At 37.9% G+C, this 23,694-nt stretch overlaps 1 long non-coding RNA gene across 1 annotated transcript in view; it reads right to left on the bottom strand.

Annotated features, from left to right (window-relative positions):
- Window positions 1-536: 536 nt before the first annotated feature.
- LOC148051577 (uncharacterized) overlaps window positions 537-23,694 on the bottom strand; it is a 63,383-nt gene continuing 40,225 nt past the window's right edge. The window contains exons 11-13 of the long non-coding RNA XR_015700073.1: window positions 22,101-22,148; window positions 19,925-19,983; window positions 537-641 (exon numbers count right to left, since the gene is read on the bottom strand). This is a non-coding gene — a long non-coding RNA (uncharacterized LOC148051577). The remainder of the gene's footprint in view (window positions 642-19,924; window positions 19,984-22,100; window positions 22,149-23,694) is intronic.

Genomic DNA, 23,694 nt, shown 5'->3' with positions numbered 1-23,694 from the left:
TTCTTTCCCCTCCCTTTAGATACACCATTAACCATCCTAAGTAAACTGAGCTTCAGGGGTTTATATATGCTCGGTGTTACATAATTTCTGCTCCCAGTTTCCAACAACACTACTTATTTTTTTGGCTGCAAGACAATACGCTACAATAGGCACACTTTTAATGGGATCTCCCAGACCCCCATGTCAATCTCGAAGCACCCCAAAACCAGTAAGAGCTGTGAATCCCAATGGCTAGGTTCTGTAATTTGGGGCAGGGGAGGTCTAGAACAATGAAATTTTTTAAACAACAGTGAAAACTGAGTGAGGCAAAAAAGACATAAGATACAAAACTTATCTGGCTGTATTAATTGTCCTTTTACGCAGCAGGGTCTTTCCTCCAGTATTGTTTTTACTTCAGGAACTTTAAGACTTCCCAGACTGTTTAACGTCTTAAGAGGAGTGGCTTTCCTCCCTTCACCTCTGGCTGTGGGATCCTTCCTGGGCCTGTCACAGTCACTCCCAGCACCACACCATTCTTTGGCAGGGGCTTCTTTCCACCTCCATTTCAGAAACTTCTCCCAGTCATGCATGCTCTGTCACTCGCAGGGAAGGACCTACCTTCCCATCTTCCCTCTGTCCTGGGGGTTTTCTCGGATGATGGGCTGCAGATGAGACAAGGCAAAGACCCGGCCTTTTTAGGGAACACAACACATGGTAAAGCACAAAGAAAGAAATAAAACAGGTATCATCCTGAACAGACTGGGATATTACTTCCCAAATTGTATTGTCTGGCATTCCCTAATATGTGAATTTGCTAGAAATTTTTCTGAAATGGAAAAAGACAGAGACAACCCCAGGAGGAAACACCAGTCTGGTTGGAGCCATTACAGGCTTGTGCGTACCTGCACCAAAGGGAAGCCTTTGTGGTCAGGCAAGACAAATAGGTGGACTAAAAGGAGGTCTAAGAAAAGGTGGAAGATCACCTTTGGCTTTGTATCATGAGCAGGGCAAAATTTTGCCCTGTTTGATGCAAGAATAGGATGCTGAGCCTCCACAGCAGGGTCCTCAGCACTGCTCACCCCATCTGGCTTTGGCTGCTGGAGTAGGTGGCCTGGCATGGGGTAACAGGGCAAAAGCAGCTTAGTCCCCACCAGGAAGGGCAGGGAGGAGCCTTGGCTTCATCCGAACACATTCTCCACAGTCTTCCCTGGACACAGAGATGCCTTCAGCTTGAGCAGTATGAATAATTTTTTTGCAGAGGAAGCCAATGTGTCCAAATGTGAATATATGCATGGCTAAAGTGTTATCTTCTACACCATATTAAGTTAAACCATGTTGCAGTTTGAATATTTATGGCTCATATGTGCTGTTAAAAAGGTTTGTACATGACACAGCTCTTTCAGTCTCAACATCTGCAAATCCCTGAAGCCTAACAGGATTTTTAAATGCTTCGTCTGTTTGATCTTCCTAACACTGACAAACAATTCTTTCAACCTCACTACCTGTATCTCCTTTTTGAGTTAGCTGAGTTTTAGTACCCTAGTAAAGTTTCATAAACGTATTTTATGTAAAGGACATTTCCTAATCCTACATTGAGGTACCAAGATATAATTCCTCATCCAAATTGTCTAATCACAGTGTATTAGAAAATGAGAAATCTCTCTCTTCAAGAATAAAAAAATCAGCAGGTAGCTGGCAAAATAGATTACATTTAATTATAAATATTTTCACTTCACTGTTAATAACATGATTTAGGAAAAAGATTAAAAATGTAATGTAAATCTTTTTTGCATCCATTTTTAAACAAGTCTTTCATGCTTCTATACACAAATTTGTATCCGGTGCTAGTATTAATTTGTTGAAACTAGATCAGTACCAGGGGAATCTTTGATCTGCACAATGATCAATTAGATAATTAAAATCAGAAGAGTGAAGATGCTTTGAAGATTTATTAGTAACTTAATTTATTCTCAGTTATTAATTTTCATTGCATAAAATTGAAAAACATGAAACAACAAAGCATGCATGCTGGCTCTGTAGTGGTCTTTGAACTAACGAGTCTCCTATGAGTTCCAGGATGTATATTCTGGGTTATTTAATTATATAGTACATGCATTCCTAAGACAATATAGGCAGAGTCTGTGAGGGATAGATTTGTGATTAGTATTGTAGCAAATAATGTATCTATATTTAAGGTTTTATGAAAAACCAGGTAAGTTTTTAAGTGTTTAATTAAATTTTCTCTTCAAATTTACTCTAAAAAGTCCTTTGCCCTGGAGTAAGAAGAGGGTGGATGTTATCATTCCAGTTCAGCCTTTTTCCTTCACTATCTGTTGCATTGATGGGAATTAAATGTAAAACATCAGGCAAATCAGATCATCTTATGATTACACACAATAGCCTGCTGCTTGAAATGAAATAATGGAACCTCATCCTTTCTTACATGGACTAAAGAAAAGATTTTTAAACTTATGCAGTCTATTTGTATTTAACAAAGATGCTACACAGTGACATTGTACTCTCATGTACAAAGGTACATGTGCCACATGGTTTTGTTCCAGTTAGGCACAGTGATTAGAATTACTCTTTCTGTGAAGCTGAATATAATTAATCCAAGTGGTTACTTGGAAACTTAAAGGACAGAAGAAATCTCTGGACTAGCTGACAGAGTGGAATGACCAGAAAAATGAATAAACAGGCGATAAATATATATATATATATATAAATATATATATATTTTTACTGCAATAATATATGTATTTATTATAATAATAATAAATATGTATATATGCATAATATATATATTTACTGCCTGTTTATTCATTTTTATATATATTCATATATATATATATATATAGTTTATGGAGTACTTGAAACGGCTACAGGCCAAAAAAAAAAAAAATGGCGTAGCCTACTTTAAACACATATATATGAAAGACACATTGGGTATAAATACTACAAAAATCCGCACTGTTTTAAGTTTTTGGAGGTAAAGAGTTTGTAAAAAAACATAGCATGCAAGTCAAAACAATGGAAATGGATATTGCATCTGTAGATTATAAACTTTAGAAGGAGTTTAAAAATTTTTAGTTCAGAAATATTTTTCTGGATTTTATAAGAAACCAAAGTATTTGAGGGAGTTTGAGGGGAAAAAAAAAGCTTTTTTGAAAACCATTTCTTGAAAAATTAGAAACATTGACAGCCCTGGGGTCTTTCTGTTACAAGGCCTTTCCAAAACCAAGGTCCTTTCCACCAGCATGCTCTGAGGCAGTACTTGTGACCCATCTCAGCAAAAAGAAGGAAGCATGTCAGAGCATTTCAGCAAGCCACCAGCCTGATACCACACAGACCGAGTTTCATCATCTAAATATTATAGAAAATTACCAGAAATGAAGCTATGCATCATAACAGCCGCATAAGTCTACCTCCTTGAGGAAGGATTTAAAGAGCTCTATCATTCAAGATCTGTTTGTGAGCTGAGCCTGATTTTGAAGGCTTATGTCAAGCATTCTGTTCATTCACCTCATGTACTCAAATGAGGAGATGGCATATGTTACTATTATGTACAAAGAAAACAAGAAAAAAGAATGGTATCCCCTGTTAGTAACAGAAGTTCAGAGAACGAGTATTCTGCCTGGCAGCCCACAGTCTTTATCTAGGTTTTCTATATGTATAAAGGGTGAATAACTGAAGATTCAAATCGCATTGAAGATGAAATCCCAAAAGTTACTCTGTTCAGTCACATACTCCTATGGCAATTTGTTCTAGGAATCAGGCTTTCCACCACCACCTGATACACGTGATATTTTTAGTATTCCTGGTTTCAGTTAGGAGAGAAATCACAAAACGATAGCTTTTCTTATGTATTTTTCTATGTATTTCTATTGCCATTGTACCTTAGAAGGAAACCATAGCAGAGAAATAAAGCACAGCAGGATAATAAGCATCTGGACCATAAACAAGGGTGAGTTACGTCTTCCATTCAGATGAGTATTTAGGTAAATGTTACTTTAATTGGAAGTGATCAACATGCCTTTAAGCGAAACACAAAAACCCAGCCCAGTGAACTGTTATTGCAAACGGGAAATAGAAAGCATCAGCTCTGTCAGATGAAAATAATCTCTTTCTAATGTCGCGGAGCTGAGTAAAGAGAGAGTTACAACTTCTACACTAAAGCTCTCTGATACAAATAATAAGTGGAATGACACAATCTCTGGCATCCACCAGAAAAAAAACAACTCGCATTTTGCTAAATTAATTAAATGTTTTTACCGCACACTGAATTGCTTATTGTTCAGAGTGTCAGACACTATGCCGAGCAAGCATCGTCATAAGCTATCCCTCTCCTCCCTAATTTGTTTCAACAAAGCCTACAGTATCCTCCTTTTTATTTTTTAATCAGCATTCTGAAAGCATGTGCACACTGCTGTGTCCTTCCTCGGGGGGGAAGCTGGGGACGACCCCGGCAGCAGCAGCAGCCACCACCGCCTCTGCCCTTATTCCATGGCTGGCAACTGGTTTGGCCACCAGCGCAGACCGGGCAAAAAGGAGAGCTTCATCTCATATTCACGTACTACACAGTGTATTTCCCACGTTGCTTCTGGACAGTAACAGAGTCAGTAAGTTCTAAACAATGAATTTTTATCATAAACGAAATGTCACTGCTTTAAAGCTAAATAAAATATTTTTAATTTGATAAAGTGTTCGCCTCAGAACTCACAAAATTTTCACTCCAATATATCTTTCCCTTTCAGAACATAGTCTGATCATTTAAAAAAATGCTGGAAATGTACCTCAAATTTGAACATAGTTACTCTGAATTACTTTCCAGTAATTCAGAATGCAAAGCAGCATTTCCAGTGATTTGTGCCATTCTGATAACTTGGAATAGTCAGGAACTGAGTTCATGGCTGCTTTGCATTCCCAAAGTGACACAAAACAAATGGACTACTAGGGAATTCATCCTTTCTTAAGTTCTCTTCTCCCTTCTTTCACCAACATTATATCAAATAACTAATGCATAAAAAAAACCCAAAAACTTTTACTGAAAAAATAAGAAAGTCATAAATAAAAGTCGCAACATTGCTTCATTGGAAAATTTTCATACTCATTTTTTCTTTCTTCAGAAACCCTGTCTGATAATCCGTAACAAATTCATTCAGCCATGAAAACATGCTTTAGTGCTCTGTAATGCACAGCGCATGAAAACTGTGGTGCGCCTCTCCAGGAATACACCCTGCACGCACGCACGCACACACACACACACACACACGCGTGCACACGCACAGTTTTAGCAGTCGGGTAGGTAGGTATATGGCACACTGAGAGGCTGGCAGGACATTCCCTTTTGGTGCAAAACCGTAACTTAGCAAGGAAAGAGGACGCTGCAGTTGGTTCCACAGACTGCCCATAACAGGCAGAGGAAAACAACGCGCTTCAGCCAAAACCAACAAATGTGCTGCTCCTCTCCTCTGCCTCCCAAGTCCTCTGGGGCAGAGCGGCTCACCCAGAGCATCCCATAAGTCAGAGCTGTCAAAACTGCCAATGAGACTGCACGAGTCCTATCCCAGCCATAAGCACGTGTTACAGATCTGTGCAAGCAGCTCTTTCTTCGGAGGGCGTGGGCGCATAGGGGTTCCTTGTAGGACCAGGGAGAAAACTGCACTATCTGACACATACATCCCCTTACACAGAAGCTCAGCAAAGAGGGTCGAGCTCAGAGTCCTAGGAGAGAAAATGGGAGTAACAGTTTCCTGAGGACTGCTAAGCCAACACACTATTAAATGTACCGTCTAACATTGTTCTGTTCTTCCACTCTTGCAGCTACCACATGTGATGGACAAAATCCAAGTTAAACACTCTCACCAGAGCATGCTCCAAGAGAGACGACTGGGCCTCAGGCTTTGCCAATACAATGCAGTTCTATTCTCTATTTATTTTTGTAGTTCAAAGACCTGGCAGTAGCCCATTTGATGCCTGCCATAAGGACCAGTGCACTCCTGATTACTGCCATGAGATTTCCAAGCCCACAGACGGCATGTATTCCAGCATATGCCAGTCACCAAGATAGACTACATACAAATAGCAGCAGGATTCTCTGAAAGAAAGAAAAAAGCCAGCTCCCATTTCCACTTTGAACCCCCCCATGATAGGCTGCCAACTTGAGGACCTTGCTTTAATCACAGCAACCACATGAAAGAGTTCATTGTGTTTATCTTGGTTCATTTAGGAAACCAGTGATAAGTCTGCCATGAAAAAATTCCATCTTCTCCTGGAAGCTGGCATACTTGTCCCAAGATATGGGCTTTGATTTAATTTTAAGTGTAGTTATTTACAGTCATATCACAGAGTGCATGAGTTTTCTCATTCTACCAGATGACTTCTTTTCCCTAAGCTGTGAATACTTCAAAATTCCTCTCAAGTACAATGGCATCTCTGAGTGGAAGCAGTGAGAAAAGGGCAGCAGATCCTCCTAAAGCCACAGCTCAAGTGTGCAGGCTGCATCCTTGATGTGTGCACCCGGCTGGGCAGCAAGAGGTGCTGGAAGAAGAGCTGTGGCCCACACATAGGAGGGGACGAGGCCTGTGATGTGACTAACCTCTCTTTCTCCCACTAGGCTTTCTGAAGCAAATAGGACAAGTGCAATATTAAATAAAGATATGAGACTGGCGCCCAACTACTGAATATGAAGATGGAGTACTACTTTGCCATGAAATAGGAATAACAGAGAAAAACAAAGATGCAGACTAACTGCAGAAAAAAATCGTATAACCCTCTTCTGCATGAGCTAGCTGCATTTTTTTGGCTGTGCAGTATTGTGGATAACCAAACAGGTTACTACTGTCCCTGTAAATTAGAGCAGTGCAAATACTTTTTAACTTTGCTGTCATCTATGGACCGCTGGCTGCCCCCAGTGCTGCTTGTGGTGTAGCCAGACTCGGTAGTGCTGTTGCATTAGTTTTCTGGGCTCACTAGGTACCTCATAGGGTTTAAGTGTCAATGAATGCAATTCTCTCTCTCCTACTAAGAAGTTTTAGAAGGTGTGAAATGGCCAACAGGTTCTTTTGAACCCAAAGGATGCAAGGTGGTGGCTGTGGTGATGATGGGAGAATGCGCTGGAGACTATTTAGGCACAGGTTGCTACAGGATTTCGGAAGCAGATGGTAGCAGTCTGCTGTAACCGAGCGAAAGACATTTATGGACATATTTGATTCCTGGAAGCTACATGAAGCCTCAACTTCTGGCAAAGACATAAATGGGAACAGAGAGGAAAACTCTTCTCATATTTGCAGAAAGATGCATAATCTTCAAATTCTGAAGGATTATTATCTTCAGCACAACCATTTTTCCTCTTGAAATGTAGGTTATATTACTACATTTACTTCTGACTTCACAGCCCTTGGCACCCATAATTCAATTTTCCCGTTTAAAAAATTGTTGAGGTCTCTATGCTGATATCTCAGCAAACACAATATTTCATCCCTAACTGTATCCTGTTTAGTCTGGATTTGGTCATGTTCACAAGCAGCAGATTTGAAATACAGCCTTGCAGAATAATCAGTAATAAACACACAAAAGTGACAGGCAATAATTTCATAGTTTGCATGGGAGATAACATAAGATATTTTCCAAAACTTTGCCGTATCGTGTGATTGTGCCAATTTACCTCTCGCAGTAAGACAGAGTTATTCGTATTGTGAGATATTAGGAGATGCTACTATAAATCTTGCAGTATCTTGCAAATGTGCAATTACTCTTCACAAGTGCCCAGATGGGGATTATATCTCATTATATCAAGTGCTATGCAAAAAACAAATGTCTGGCTGTAATTAATGGGGTTGGAAACTTCAAGAACAGATCTGCTGATGAAAAAAACACAAACGGTCAGAGTTTCGGCTTGAATAACAACTCAAATGACTGGATGTTTATGTTAACCTTGTCCAAAGTATGTAATCATCCTGAGAATGCAAAACTGGACTGAATCACAAGAGCGACCTTCCTTACAAGCTTTTCACTATGTCCTTTGTCTGTGTGTCTATGCATTAGAAATATGTCCAAAAATTTTCCTTTCTCATGTTACAGTAACATTTAGATTTCTGACCTTTTTTAGAAACAGAAATAACAAAAAAAGAAAAAAAAGAAAACCCGTTTCATACAGCATTAAGGTTAGAAAAAGGTCCATTTTGGTGGAAACTTAAACAAGTTCCTGTTTTATGTGTGAACTGATTCACGCAAACACCTAGTTGTTTGCTCACATAGGTGTAACACGGCGTTGCCAAATTCCCAATTACAAGCCCTAACCAAATTTTCCAACACTAAACATTCCCGTTCCCCCTGCCTGGAACCTTACAACATGTCACTGAATAATCAGTTCTCTTCATGTACCACTGTAGCATTCTGCAAATAGACAACATCCCTGGATTATCCTGCTCAAGAACTGCTTGTGGCCAATCCACACACTTCGCAATATTTCAATTTCATTTGCTCCAGTAACAGATTTCCCCAAAGAAAGATCTTTGGATGATCTCAAGTGCATGCCAGAGACAGCCAGCTATACAGGCTTGAGTTTTTCCCTGAAGTTTTCTGTAACGTTAGCTGAACAGGCTCAGCTGAGTACGTATTCAGATACGCTTTTATTAAAATTTACTTTTAATATTAGTCATGAACAGATCTTCATACTTCTGAGCATTTTTTCCCTTAGTGCCAACATAGTTAAAGAAAATTGCATCCGAATAAAGTTATTCTCATTGTCTAATACACATTTTGATTAAACACACCAAGTGTTGATCCATCTCTAAAATATTTTTAAATGCTTTGAGATGCGAGTTTTCAGTTTTCTCTAAAAATTACGTATTACCTCTATTCCAAAGGAAGCATGGGACAAGTCTGATCAGATTTTTAAGGCGTAAAGTGAAAACAGCCGAAAATTTTCATTCAAGAAAAATGACCTTTTATGAAAAGAAGGCTTCAAATTTACGATTCTACCTATTTTTCTCTCATTCTCAGAAGTGCTGAGAAGCAAAACCAAAAGCAATTCCTTTTCCTTTCTAATGAAAAAGGAGCCAAAAAGCAGAGGTGGGCAAATTCCACTTATCTACCTTTAATTTTGGCCTCAGCAGTGTCATTTGTCAGTCAGAACCAATGTCAGGATTGCACACTTATTAACTGAGTTCCTTTTATTGAATCCTTGCAACCCTTACTAATGCATAAGCCATAAAGCATGAAAGTACACATCCATTTTGAGTTCAGTTTGTAGAACAAGTAACCAGGAAAACCACCGCTCTGCCTCCCTTTCCCTCCAGCTCCCAAAACTTGTCTTGAACATGTTTAATGACCCTAACCCTGCAAAACCGCTGTGCAAATGGATGCTGCTTCTTAAACAGACTGTCATAAAGACATGATGAACAAGGGGAGCTGTAATGGCTATTTTTAGATGGATGGCACCAGTTTCAGAGAAAACTTCTTTAAAAAAAAAAAAAAAAAAAGGCTTTTGGATCACCCTTCCTTATATGCAGCTACATCAATCTACCTCAGCTTTCTCTAAACCAAAAAATGAGTAAGTGATGTCCAGCATCATGCCTGGGCTTTCTGCTGGACGGAGAGGAAATGTCCCACAGGCTCTGTGGACCAGCAGCTGCCACTTAGCAATGACTTGGCTGACTGTGGGAAACTGCAACCCACACATTTATTCTCCTGACTTACTGGTTTGCTCTTTGGACTTTTCCTTGCAGTTTCTTCCATCCACTCTGTGCATAATCAACTTCTCTCTCTAAATAGTGCTTAGGATGTGAACCCCAGGTTTTCTTCTTGCTAGAATTCCTGCTTACTTAGTCCCACTTGCTGTAATTTTGTTATTTATAAACTTGTTTTTATTTATAAACTTATTTTGTTATATATAAACTTGTTATTTCTCTCTAACACTATGCTCTTACTAGAGAATTGAAATGCTTGCAGTAACTGGCCCTAACAGTTGCCCTTAAAAGATTACTGCTGTTTGATGTTTGGGAATACCAGCTCTGACAAGATACGCCAACACTTAATTTGTACTTGAACCATTTAATAGGTGAGTTGACTTTGATCGCCTTAACACTAAAAAAAAAAAACCCAACAAAAAAACCCCAAACCAACCTAGCAAAAATCATATATCAAACAATGTGAAATAAATATGCTGAAATTCCTCTGTGTTCTTGAACTCTCTTAGTTTCTTTTTTGATCTGTGCAACTCCGAACAGGATAAGAGGCATTTTGTGCTATTTATGCGCAGTCTGTTGAGGAGAATCTCCCTGCAGCTGGAAGAATATGACAGTGTATACTTACCAAGAAATACACAATACTGAAACACTGCTCTAAATGTTTCATGGGTAGGGAGTTAACAAGACAGAGCTCTGCCTACAGATTAACTAAGAAAGTATTACCTGGATCTAATGATATGCTCTCGCTTCCACTAAAATAATATAATGCAAACCAGAATAAAATTCTGGCTGTATATCCACAAAATATATTTTTTTCCACCAGAAACTAGAATAGTTTAATCTGTTGATTTTTACATCCTGCTACAGTCCCTTAATAAAATCAGCCTGGAGTTTGGAGGGTTCAGCTATTGTATTTAAAAGGCATTAGTGTCCAGATTGTAAATTTGACCATTTCTCCCTCTCTCAAGCCCTTAACAACAATATTACAACAGAAAGAAAAGAACTAAACTAAGCGTGTTAACATACATAATTTTCAACCTAAAAAAATTGTGGTTTTATGTGTTCTACTGATTTTTCCAACAAAGCCAGCAGAATACACTTCTAGCAGTTGACTGAGGCTTCTAATCCAACAAAGCACTTAAATACATACTGAATTTTAATCTTCCAAGTTGACGCCTTGACATGAACTGAAATAGCCAAGAGCAGAACTGGATAGAAATAGCAATACTCCCTGCCTAAAAAAAAGAAAATTAAAAAAAAAATCTAAGAAATTAATCCCAAACCTGTACCCCCAGAAACCCCTAAAAATATTTACTTTTTTCATAGAAATTAGAAACAAACAGAAAGTTCTGGCCTCCTGAACGCATGCCAGGAAAGCTCCTGTCATCTGCCAGAAAGTGAACTTACAGCAGGGAAAAAGGTGGCTTCAATAAGCCCAAGAAGGGAGCAATAAAAGCAACAAAATTATTATGAACAGCCTGGTAGGTAGTAATTACAGCCATAAAACCGCTGCTATTTACTCACTCGTTTTTTTATAGCTATCATGGCAAAAGAAATGGGAAAAGGATGACGAGATGGTTTTCAGAAGTTTTAATCGTTTGAGAAGCTCATCGTGTTCAAGAGAGCTGTTAAGAATGAAAGCACGAAAGGGCTCACTGGGAAATTTGATAAATGAGCAGCTTGCTCTGTTTTTTGAAGAAATCTGATAAAGACAACTTTATGTGCTGTGTGGGGAAAAAAAGTCAGTATAATTTTTTCTGAGTGATGAATTCAGAAATGCTTCTTGAATGAATAAAAACATCAGTAACTATGGGAAAGTTACATAACTGAACTCAATATTTGTATTAACTTAACACTTCAGACCCATCATTGTTAACTCCTGATAATCACTCTGCTGTAAGTAGCTTCACTGGGTCAGGGTAGAGAGTGTATCTCAAAATTTATGATGGAAAGATAACCATAAATTTTGTTTGATCCTGTGTTACAGAAACTATAAAACTGAAGATCAGAATTAAAAATGTAAGTTTTGAAAATCAAACAAGGTCAAGGAGTACAAACTGAAAAATGATTCTCTAGCCCATGAAAAACTCATACTTGGAAGATCAAAAAGCTCCATTGAACATCTGAATAAATTACATATTTCTAACAATTTCATAACAATATGAAAGACAGACTTAATGTGAATTTCATGCTCAAACTAGCTCTGATATCGCATAGAAAGTTGTCAAAATTAAAAATTCTTCATAGAATACAAATTGTGAAAGTTTACATCAGAAAAATTGAAACATATCATTTTTAAAAACTTAATAACTTATTCATATAAAATAGTTCATACTGATTTATTCCTAAACCTAAATGTAAAATAAAACAAAATTAATCATTTCATATCATAAGAAAATTTTTATCATTGAAACAAATCAAGAAAACAAGTCATTAAAATTTTCTTGTATTGAAAATGTTAAAATTAATACCTTCCTGTGACACTTTTTAATTTCTATGAGATTTCTTATTCTGATAAAAATTTGTCCTAGAATTTTGTTTCATCTGCACTGCAGTTTAATAAACATTATAGAAAGAATTTGAATGTTGTGAAACAGAAGTATCAGACAGAAATTTTAAAATATCCTCATGATGCATTATAGCAATGACCAGATATATAATTTGAAAATCAGGTGTCTTCAGACTATTAAAAATCCTGTACTCATGTTAACTTCTCAGTTAGAGCTGGGATTTTCAGAGACTAGTTTTCAATATAAAATGGGTGTCTCACTTTCTGAGATGAGCTTGTGAAAATTACAACTGTGTAATTAAGGAACTGTTGAAAGTTTTTATTATAATAGTCTTGATGGAGATCAGCCAGCCAATTCATATACATGTTACAGCACAGCGTGTCAAATGTATTATGGTTAGATGTTTCAACGGATTTCTGAATCTTTCACTTCCATAGCTCAGTTTCAAGTATGATTGGATCGAATGCAGTCACCACTAGTAACTTTTCAGTGACTACAGAAATGCCTGTAAACTAATTCCTTGGAAAACAGAGCTAATTGTTAATTCCCTTTTTTTTTCCAAAATAATAATTCAACCAAAGGCCTAGTTATGCTTTGGCAAGCTATGTAGGTAAGACGGTAGTGCTGCAGGTGCCTTTTATTCACTGTGGAAATTTTTAATGCTTTGGGGATTCAAAATGAAAAAAAAACAATTAAAATATAACTATTGACTGAAACTGATGGCCAAGATTTTTTCCATAGCAATCTGGTCCCCCTCTGAAATCTTTTGCTACAACATCTCACAGATTTGGTATGTTGACTTGTCTTTTCTGTCCACAATATGGCCACAGAAGCTACAAGAACTTCAATGTAAAGAGCCATTCATACAATTAATTCCTCCATGAACCTTGAGTCATAGCGATTCAGATGCACCAAGGCCACCAAAAGGTCCCCGACCCAGGAAAGACCTGCGACCAAGTGCAGCAGCAAAAGCACCTTGTACAGTCACTTTCTTTTTTTTTGTCTTGCAAGGCAAAAGTGTCCAAGGACTTCAAGGCTTCTGCTTTGCATTCCTCCTTAGCTTGCCACAACTGAGATAGTGACTTAGAAGGAAAGAACATATATTGTTGTTTCACAAAGCCATGGTAAAGGACTATTGTGGTTTTGCCCAGAGGAGCTGAGAAAGAGAAGGATTAATGTTTTCTAAAGGAAGGTAAAGTAATATGTGAAAATAGCATACGTTTGTAATGTGTGTGGTTGAAAAAGTAAAGTTTCAAGGTTTAAAAAAAAATAAAAAGGAAAAATGTATATCTAACCATCTGATTAGATACAAATAATCCATGCATTCTTCCTGCCCTAGTATCACTTCAGAGATCAATGCCACAATAGAAGAATTATTTAATGTAACAGCTGTATCCATAGCTGGGAGCTTTCCGCACCATAGTAGAAGGCTGGACTGTGCTTGAATGCTTTGCTAGTGGGAGTAGAGACCAAGAGGAGATCAAGGAGTATGGTGCCTTCAAAGTCTACGCTGAAGACTTCTTTTAGTATTTTTCATATATTTTTGCCCGTCACCAGCTAGATAGTGACAAGAGAAACTATTCCTAATTAGTTTAAGTAGGAATTAGTCTAGAAACCAAAGCCAGCCTAGTTCGGTAATGACATTAATATCCAATAACTAGGTCACATTATCCACAATTACTATAGAGACTATAGAGCTCCTTGTGGAAAACACCTTTCTATATTATCACAGGACACGACTAAAATCTGGGATGTATCTAGTTCAATAATGGATTCAGTCAAGCAGAAAATTAACCAACACACAGTCTAGCCACTAATCCACTTACTCTAAAATTCCTGCAGTATGTCAGGTATCTGTTTCAATCAAACCAGGGGGGAGAAAAAAAATCCAGAGAGTTGTCTCACGGAGTGTGTGGAGGAAAGAGAATTTCACCCAGAAATGAAAGACTAGATGCTTTCATCTACTGAGCAGCGCTCAGTGCAGCAGGTAGGCAGGAAGGATAGCGGGGGCACTCTCTTGGCTCCAATGATCCTGCAGGTAAGACTGGATTTGCTATGCGTGCCTCATGCCCATTTGTTGGGCATAGCCTCCAACATATTTCCTAAACCTGGTATGGGGAGTCTTGGCAATTAGCAGAGGAGCTCTCTCTGGCAATGAATTCTGCATGTGGGCTAAGCAAATTTAAGAAACCCCAGATCACGGAAGTCCTTATTATTTCAAATGTCTTCCAGCTGTTTTCTGTCAATCACAGTACTTTAATACACCATGAAAGTACCATGTTGCTCAGAACCTCTGATGCTACAAAATATTTTCAGATGATGAAGAGCAAGAATCTATCAGAAAGGATATACTCATACCCCCTAAGGAAAACTCGAAGCAAAGGCTCTACCTAATCTGTCTAATCTGCACATAAAGGGTATTAAGGTCCTGATCTCACAAATTTCCAACACACTCCAAGCCTATACTACAGCCTTCAGGACTGTTCTGTTTTGCATGGAAACAATATATGAGAAGGAGGAAGAGAGCTAACATTGGTGTGTTCCCTATCTGTAGTCATAAGTACCCAGAGTCCTACAGTTCAGGTATAGCTAAGGATGACTTATTTGAAATGAAGGTATGGAGAGGTATAGGTTCATCTAAGAAGCTGCCACAAAAATCTCATAAGCACGTCAGGTACCATATCTTTTAATTCCAGCTATGTATATAGTAATCAACAGCGCAAGAGACTTAAAGATGTTTTTCAGTTTACCAGTATTGTATCAATTTTTTCTCACATGAAGAGAAACAAAATAAGTAAAATATCCAAAGCCAGCCATCAGTAAGTGTAGACGAGATAGCATACTTACTTTCACTGATTTACACAGTAGATAAGACACCAACTTCTCTCTTTGTGGGAGAGAATTGCTTGCTTTTTACACTAAACTAAGATGTTACTCAGGCTTGAGAAATACTTCTTTCCTTTTTAAAAAATATTTAAATATGTTACCTCAACCTTTAAAAATAATTGTAATGAATAAAACAAAGAAAATAGACATAATTGAAATTGTTCATCTTAACTGATTTCTTTCTTTCTTTTCAAGGCCTAGACTAGCTGTGTTGAAATGCCTTACTATGATATATGCAATCAGACATTGGCATGCCTGTTCAGTACTTCTGGGAAATTATGTGGCTATACACTAGACAAATGTCAAGGTCCTTAAATTTTCACCGAGGTACATTCCCTGTGGTTTCATTGCAGAGGTCAAGATTTTAATTACCAGGGGAAAACGTATTTTTAAGGTGGGATTATGTATTTATAAGGTTTTTCATTGTGGTTTACTCTTTCTTGTAATCAGCATTGTTAAGAGCTCTAGTAATGTATAATTTATTAAAAAGTCTTTTTCTTTGGTCATCTTTGAAAACTTATTCTGTTTTGCAACTATATCTTTTCTTCATAAAGTGGTTACAAGTCAAAATTACATTCATCAGCAGACTTTAAGAATAAAAATAAAGCTTCTTTCAAAACTGCTTCCCTCATACTAAAACACAGTTTGAGAGAAGTGTAGTTTTCAATTTGCATGATAGAGATGCACTAACCAATTGGAAGGCAGTTGCTGCCAGGAACATTTGGTGTCAATTACAGCAGGGCTGGAGAAAAATAAAAATATATATATACATATAAAACTTTTTTTTAGAGAAACTGGTGAAATCTCACGTTTTTCTTGGGTTTGTCAGAAGTGAGGATTTCCTGTATTTTCTGTTCTGTCAAAAAGCAAGTCCCAGCAAAACGTCAAGATGTCTTTATCTAAGTAATTGCCCCACTTGCATTCTCAGCAGACCAGAAAGTTGTACTATTTTCATGAGTAATAATGAGAATACTAGAACGTGATTATTAAATGCAGACATCTGAGGGACAGAAATTGTAAAAATGGAGGACAATTTTCCACTTACACTTATTTAAATGGCTGCCACTATTATTCCTGGAACTGTCCCATGACAGCTGCTATTGGTGGCCGCATACCTCAGAGCCCAGGTCTGTCTTTATGCCATGAGTAACTTACCCCATGAGTAGTCCTGCTGATTTCATTCCCTACCCTTCCAACATAGCCATGGGGCAGAATCAGGCCATTATGATCTAACAAAAAAGATCTCACAGTGGATAAGTAGAGGTGTTGCACTTTTCTTAAAAGCATTTTTTAGGCTATAATAAAATATACATGGACTGTAGTTTTCAGTTCATAAAGAAAACTACTGCTTTCTGGGTTGAAAAAATGACCTCCAATGAATAATAATGTCCTTGCTTGTGGCTTCAGAACTTAAACCCCATAGGTTTTCACCTTTTTCAATCCCATAGAGCAATTCCTTTCCCTATAAACTAAAGCTCCAGCCCACATCATTTTTATTACATACCTTTAAAATGTCATTTTAGGCTAAAAATGTGCTAAATGAATTTTAAGTATGTTCTACCAATCATAAAAAGAAAAGTACATATAGACCTCCATAGACAATGTAAAGTACAGAAATTGTGTCATGTTGGGAAAGAAAACAGCCATAGCTGTTCATAGACTGCTGGTGAACCAGCACTGAGTCAATCAAGGTACTCAGTCCCTCCAAAGAAAAACAGTATTTTTCCTTTCGCTCTATCTTTGTGTCCCTAGCGCATGCAGGCTGCATTGCTGCATGTATAGCCAAAATGATCACACTTGACTTCTGAGTATGCTGGGTCACCCGTTGTACTAGCTGGAAAGGCACCTCCTGGAGTGAACTGGGGGATGAGAAGGTGTCACTGGGAGTTACTAGAGAAGCACAGGTTTCTCTGCAAATGATGAAGGTCTATGGCCTGGCACTAGCAAACTCCAAGTAGACCACTTCTCGTTGCGGAGAAAAAAAAAAAAAAAAAGAGCAGCTCTCTTGAGCTGGCACAGTCTCTTGTGTAAGTTTTGCAGTCTTGTATCTCACCAGAGCTATAAAAGGAGGCCCAGAACGTGATCTCATTTCCACCACATCTGGAATGATTCCACTGGAGTCACTAAAATCCCTCTCTTGTGCCTCCAGAACAACAGGCAGCAATTACTTCAAAACCTGTTAGCCACCAGAAAGGGTGGTAGGAATTCTCCTTTTCTAGAGGGCACATTTGGCTAAAACATGCAAACCCATGTCCCACACGTTAGACTTCTACCTACGTGAGCAGGGCACTAGCTTTCGGAGTTGCTATAGATCACTTCATTGAAATTCAGACAATTTCATTTTTAGATGCCTCATGGGTTGATTGCAAAGTAGAAAGTTGCTGAAGTTTTTAGCTTTTGCTTCTAGTCATAAGGTGCTCAATATTAATGCAAAGCTTTATTGCACATGAAAAGCTATTGAAAGTAACTTACACTTTTTCCTTCAGACAATACATTTGGGTCCCACAGCAATAAGGATAACTTGAATTTATAAGTTCAGTGTGACAAAAATTACTGCAAAATATATTTTTTTCAAAAGTCCCTAAAATTTTTCTCAGAAGAAAACACAATTGTCTGTAATTCTGTGTTAGCCCTGATTATCAGGATTTCCACTACTTTCAAAAGTAATTGCTGCTTTCATTTGGGAAGATAGCTGATGGGATACATTCTCTCACAGTAAAATTACCATTAAAATTAAAACGGCATTCCAACCTTGTATCTTACTGGCACAAATCAAGCACAACCAGTACAACTCATCATACAGCCATCTCAAACTAAAAGCAAATAATACACCACCATTTATACACACTTATTTATGTGTGTTTCTAGAAAAACTTGACATATTTTTCTGCACCTGACACATTTCTTCATCTCATTAACATCCTTTTAATCTTTTCTATTCAATATTTTATCAGAAGATGTGTGACAAAAACTTATTCTTGACTCTAACATCTTAATGAAATTCAAGGTGTTAATTCCATTTATAGACAAGAATATTAAAACTGAAAGGAACCAACATGACAATATCTCTGGTCACCCACTGCCAAGATTGTTTCTAATTTTACTTTGGTGAAACCTGGGAAATACGTTGTTAGCACTTCTCTGTCTCCTTCTCTTAGCATTATTAGAGAAGAGTTGGCATAGTCTCATCTTTCATTCTAAGACCTCCTCACCATCCCTTGGCTTTTTTTATTTTCCCCCTTCTTTCTCCTCCCACGCACTCCCAGTCATAAAGCTTTCTGTAAATTATGGTAAGCTTCACAGCTCTGTAGGTTTAAAAAAAACCTTCATAAAATAAAGCCTTTTTTTTTTTTTAAAGCAGAACACATGCAGGGTCCTTAAGAGAGATGTGAAAATGCTCTCATTTGACTACCCTTATTTGAGGGCAATTTTTGGCAACAGATGAAATTCATAAAGAACACAAGGAATAAATTAGCAGGTCATCAACATCTTCGCAGCCACAGAACATAAGGAGAAAAATGATGAGGAATAGTTATGTTAGGTGAATCAATGGACAATTTATATATAAAAAAAGAAGACAAGAGGGTCACTGTTTGTTTGATCCCCCTGAAATTATTAAGTCAAATTGCTTTTTTCATTTTTCTTTTTTTTTCTGCATCTCTTAACTTTCAGTGCCTCATTGCAGAGTGCCTGCCTTCAGTCTCCCAGAGCCTGCTCTCAGAGTTGAACATTTACAGTTCCAAACGAAGTGCTAAAGTACAGTCTCACAGTCAGGTTTGATACACCTCAAACAGTCACCCAGAGCATGTCACCCAACGTTAGTGGACACATTTGGAAATAACAGTCTAGTGCAGCACACTGCGTGAAAGAGAAAATAACATGAAATTTTTACCTTGCAATGATTATATGTGTGAAGTAAGTATTTTACAAGCCTTTTTATATCAGATTACTTAGAAATGTGAGGGATTTGTCCTTTCTTTGAGTAGAAAGTAATGCTTCCTACTTTTAACTGTCTTATTCTTACCAGATCTATTGCTGCTGCTGCAGAAACAAAGTGAATACATCAACAAATCAACAAGGAAAGGTTCGTTTTTCTTAATAAGTTAAATGAACAGAAAATGACTCACCTACAGTGTTCTCATGCCAAAACTGGGAGTTAAAAACAACTAAATAACAGGAATATAACACCTTGCTACTACAATTTAAGCATTCAGAAATTCACCATATGCTTGACATATGCTAAAGGTCACAGGCAGCCAATGGCAAAACATAAGAGAGTTTCTAAATGTCATAAATTATCATCTTCCAGATAAAAAGGCACTGAACCCAACACATAATAGTTTTTTAACACTGGAAAGACCTAAACTATGATTATCTTTAGTCTGATCTTCTGCAGTAAGTATTTGGACTGGTTGTAACTGATAAAAGATGAATTACCCTGTTTTCCATATATCACCCACCCTCAGATAAAACAGCATCCCCTGAAAGGACAGTATGCAGATAACCCTCAGATAATGTACAAGTTAATGCATAAAGCATCTGGCTCCAGACAGTAGGCAAGAGCTATGGCAGATTCCCTCCCTCTCAGCCCTCTCCATAGGACCCTCTTCCTCATCCCACCACCCCATCTCGCCCACGCTCTTCCCTTGGCCCTTCAATCCTGACACCTACACGTTGATAAATCAGTCCAGCGTAGAGAGCTGTGATGGCTGCTGAAGGCGCGAGGAAGCTGGGAGCACAGAAAGAGGGAGAAGAGCCAAGGAGAGGATGGGGGAAGGCAGCACCAAACACCAAGACAGCAGGACATGGAAAGGGAAAAGGACAGAGTGTGACATGTGGGAAAAAAATCACACTAACCTTTATTTTTATGATTTGACAGCTCACTCTCCTTGCTGGGGTCCATATGAAAGGAAACTCTGGAATTAAAAATCTCCTTGTTATTTTCATCTACATAATAACCTGTGCTGCAGAGTAATTTCTAAGTATGTTAAATACATAGGTTAGTATGACCAAGTTTATTTATATAAGTAAATGTCTATAAATACTGGAATTTCACATAAAATGTCAAAAGTTCACATTTCCATAATAAAGAAAGCAATTCCAAAATGAGCCCTGATTTACTGTGCTTTTGTGTGTAATAGTCTTCAGCACTTGACCCCATGTTCTCTCTCAGCTCATTTTTTCCACAGTACTTCTAGTTTTTTTCCCCCATTTTCTAATTTTATCGTTTCCATACCCACAGATTGTTCTCTCTATTAATTAAAAACTGGACCAGAGTTAATTTATACTAGTCAGCTGGCTAATACAGCATTTAGACTGAGCAGCCCATGAGCCAAGTCAGACATGACAGCTGCTGAGCTCAGACTTTAGGAAGGAGGAAGAAGAAAAGGCAGGGGACACAAACTTGAAGCTCTCTCCTTTACCTATCCACCAATTTTTACCTACTTGTAAAAGCAAATTTTCTTCTGAGAACTTTCTATCACTTTAAAATGTTCTTTAAACTGCCAAACAGGTCATAGACAGATAAAGATAGAAAGCCCAATAGCATGGTAACATAAACTTTGTTTTCCCTAGCTCTCAGTTTTTGCTCAGTGCAAAGGTACTGTCTTTTTCTGTTTTTTCTTTCTTTGTGTTTTTTGTTTGGTTTTTGTTGTTGTTGTTGTTGTGTTTGTGTTTTTTTTTTTTTTATCTTCACAACTCATATCAGCCTTCCAGTCAGGAAAAAAGCATTTTGGCATGTGCTTTGTTCTTTATTTTTATTTAGCTCATCCTTATTTGATGCAGCACCAAAGCCTATTCCTGAAGTTCTGTTACAGCTGCAGGATATGACTCCTTTTATGAGTAAAGCTTAGATCTCATGAAATTGGAATAATTGCATTAGAAAAGGATAGGTATGCATACCATAAAATATTTTTATGCAGGCTATATTATGCTTTATAAAAGCAAGAGGTAGGAATAGATACAAAAATTTAAGTCTGACTTTGGCAACTGAATCAGTAAACTGAAATTTAGGAAGGGATATGTAAATGCTACAGCTACTGATTAGCTTAACACTGTGTAAGGAAAGAAATCTGGTTACTCTTTGACATGAAAGCCATTCACTGTGTTGGTTCCAGCTTCTCAATACACTGCCAGTGAGACTATTCAGCTTATTGATAACAGATTATTGTTAGATTACTACAGACCTGACCTTGGGCTGATATAACAAAGCATATTATTGCCTTTCTCGCAATGGGTTTTTACTCCATAAGCCAATGGATTTCTCTTTGGTGGCAACGGTTACCAAGCCTTTGGCAGTTACAGCCAAAATACTGTGGACAGAGCAGTGCACACGAGGTTTTTGTGCTGCTTTGAGAAAAAAAAGATCTGCCCATTTGAAATCCTTACATCTCCAAGTCTTCCTTAGGATGCAAACGCTTATCTCTTACTTTAGGATGTAGCTTCTCTTAACAAAATATTTCAGTGGTAGATGGATCTGTCACTTTCAATTATCTGTTTTGGGGGAAGACCATTTCATTACATTAAACAGAAGAGTTATATAAAAACTTTCAAGTCAGTTTTTTTTCCACAAAAAGAGTCTATTTACCAAATTTGAAAATCATATGGGCATTTCTTGATTTTTAAGCTATTTTAGCTATTTTGAAGTTTGAAAGGGAATCTTCTAAACTTAAAGGGAATGTATTTATTTTCCCACATCTTACTTTTCAGTAAGGGGTGGGAAAGAAGAAGAAAAAAAGATGAAAACAGGAAACATTCAATTTTTTTTTTTTTTAAAGCTTCTAAAATTTTTTAGGAATTCTATATAACTATATCTTTGTATTATTTCCAGTAGATTTCTTAAACAATATTTTTATCCTTGCATCCAAATTGCAAGGGAGCTAATATCTAAAATAACCTTCTAGAATTCTAAAAGAAGGATTTTCAAAAGATTGCTTATCTGCAGTTCAATTGTCTTTAATTATAACCCAGAGTAAGAGATAACAATTTCTTGCTCCTTCCCCCCTTTTATGGAAAGAGGGACTGAATTACTTACAGTTATGCTCAGCAAAATAATCGGGTCGTTAAATCAGAATTGGGCCACCTGCATACAAACACTGAGATTAAAAAACAAACGAAAACAAAACCATACACATTTGGCTGCCATCTAGCACTGAAAATGTATAAACTCACTACTATAGCCATGTTTGACCAGAAAGCACTGTAAAATCTTGACGCCTACCCAACCTCTGTGGGTTGACCTTTATCCACTAGATATCCAACAGATACTCAAAAGACATTTTTCATAGTATAATGACAGGTTACAACCATCCACAAATAAAATTTCTTGCTGATGCTGCTACATTGCAACTGTTATGCCATGGCCTGGGAAGGTGGATGTCTCAGCTCACAGTTTCAGAGCGATCGGAGGCTCAGGATAGGAAGCAGGGAGCAAGAGGGCGAAGGTGAAGGATGCAAAGGGGTCTCTCTGGATACTCTTGTTGATGATTTACTCTGTTGTGGCAAATCACCGAGAAAAGGAAAGCATACAGCTGGGATGTGGAAGACCTGGCATCAATTCAAAGCCTATTTTTATATCCTATCTAAAACAAGCTGGATGCTAAATTCAGGCTTCAGAACAAGAACAGGAACATAACCTTCCCATCCCAAAGTGGATGCCACAGCTACCATGCTACAGAGCTATGCTCCCTGTTGAATGCATTTGCACACAGATGCATACCCTTCTATGCTCAAATAAAACGTGGGGACCAATAGGGAGTCCACTCTTTAAAAATTAAATAAACCCATGTTCTACAGAATTCTAACTTTTGACAGAGTTCTAGGTGTCTGAACCTTAAGGGAAAGATTCAGGGTCTTTATAAGCAAACTGAAATACCTTCACGTAGTCCAGGCCTCAAAGAAGAAACCACAGAGATGTATGCCTAATTATGCAGCATCCCACCCGCTGGACACAGTGACAGAGCTCTCAGGTCCTGGCATGCTTTCTCTAGAGCACACTCTCAGGCTCCTGCTCTGGCTGATCACTGCACCAAGAGCTCCCCCCCTGCAATGGCACCCTGCGCACCAAGCACCTCCTCACAGGGCTCCAAAGTCCTCTGCCAGAATTAGCTTTTAATTAACATGCTGGGGGCTCCCAGCCAGTTGCTGTGGCTGGTGAATAGATGAAGTGGATTTATGAATCCCCAACCATCTCTGCTTTCTTTTCAGCCACTAACTCTGTCATTCATCTGGGAAAGAAAGAAATAAGGTACTCTCTGCCATCCAGCAAGATCCAAGCTAGTTTTCAAAACTTAAAACCGTTCTTTAAAAGAAATCCCATGTTAGAGTTCCCCAGGATGTGTCAGAATTGCATTTCACATCATAGATAAAATGTTTCTTATTTACTCTACTACTAGTGCATTTACCTAGCTGCCCACGAGGACCAACTCTCTCACACATCCACTGGGATTACTACTTACATGTGGCTTTCTGATAATTTCAGTAAGGTGCATGCTTTTGCAGGATTATGGTTTTGTGTTTAAATTGTTTTCTACTTGATGTTGTTGCATTAATTTAACCAAGTTAGGGATTTAACATAAGAAGCAGTAGCTATCCGGACTCTTTAGCTGATTCTTTATCTATTTATTTTT

This window comes from Nipponia nippon, unplaced genomic scaffold (genome assembly GCF_047370975.1).
Source record: "Nipponia nippon isolate SJK-2023a ecotype South Korea unplaced genomic scaffold, ASM4737097v1 scaffold_6, whole genome shotgun sequence".
In the NCBI taxonomy this organism is placed as follows: Eukaryota; Metazoa; Chordata; class Aves; order Pelecaniformes; family Threskiornithidae; genus Nipponia; species Nipponia nippon.
This window is presented reverse-complemented; position numbering and strand designations above follow the sequence as displayed.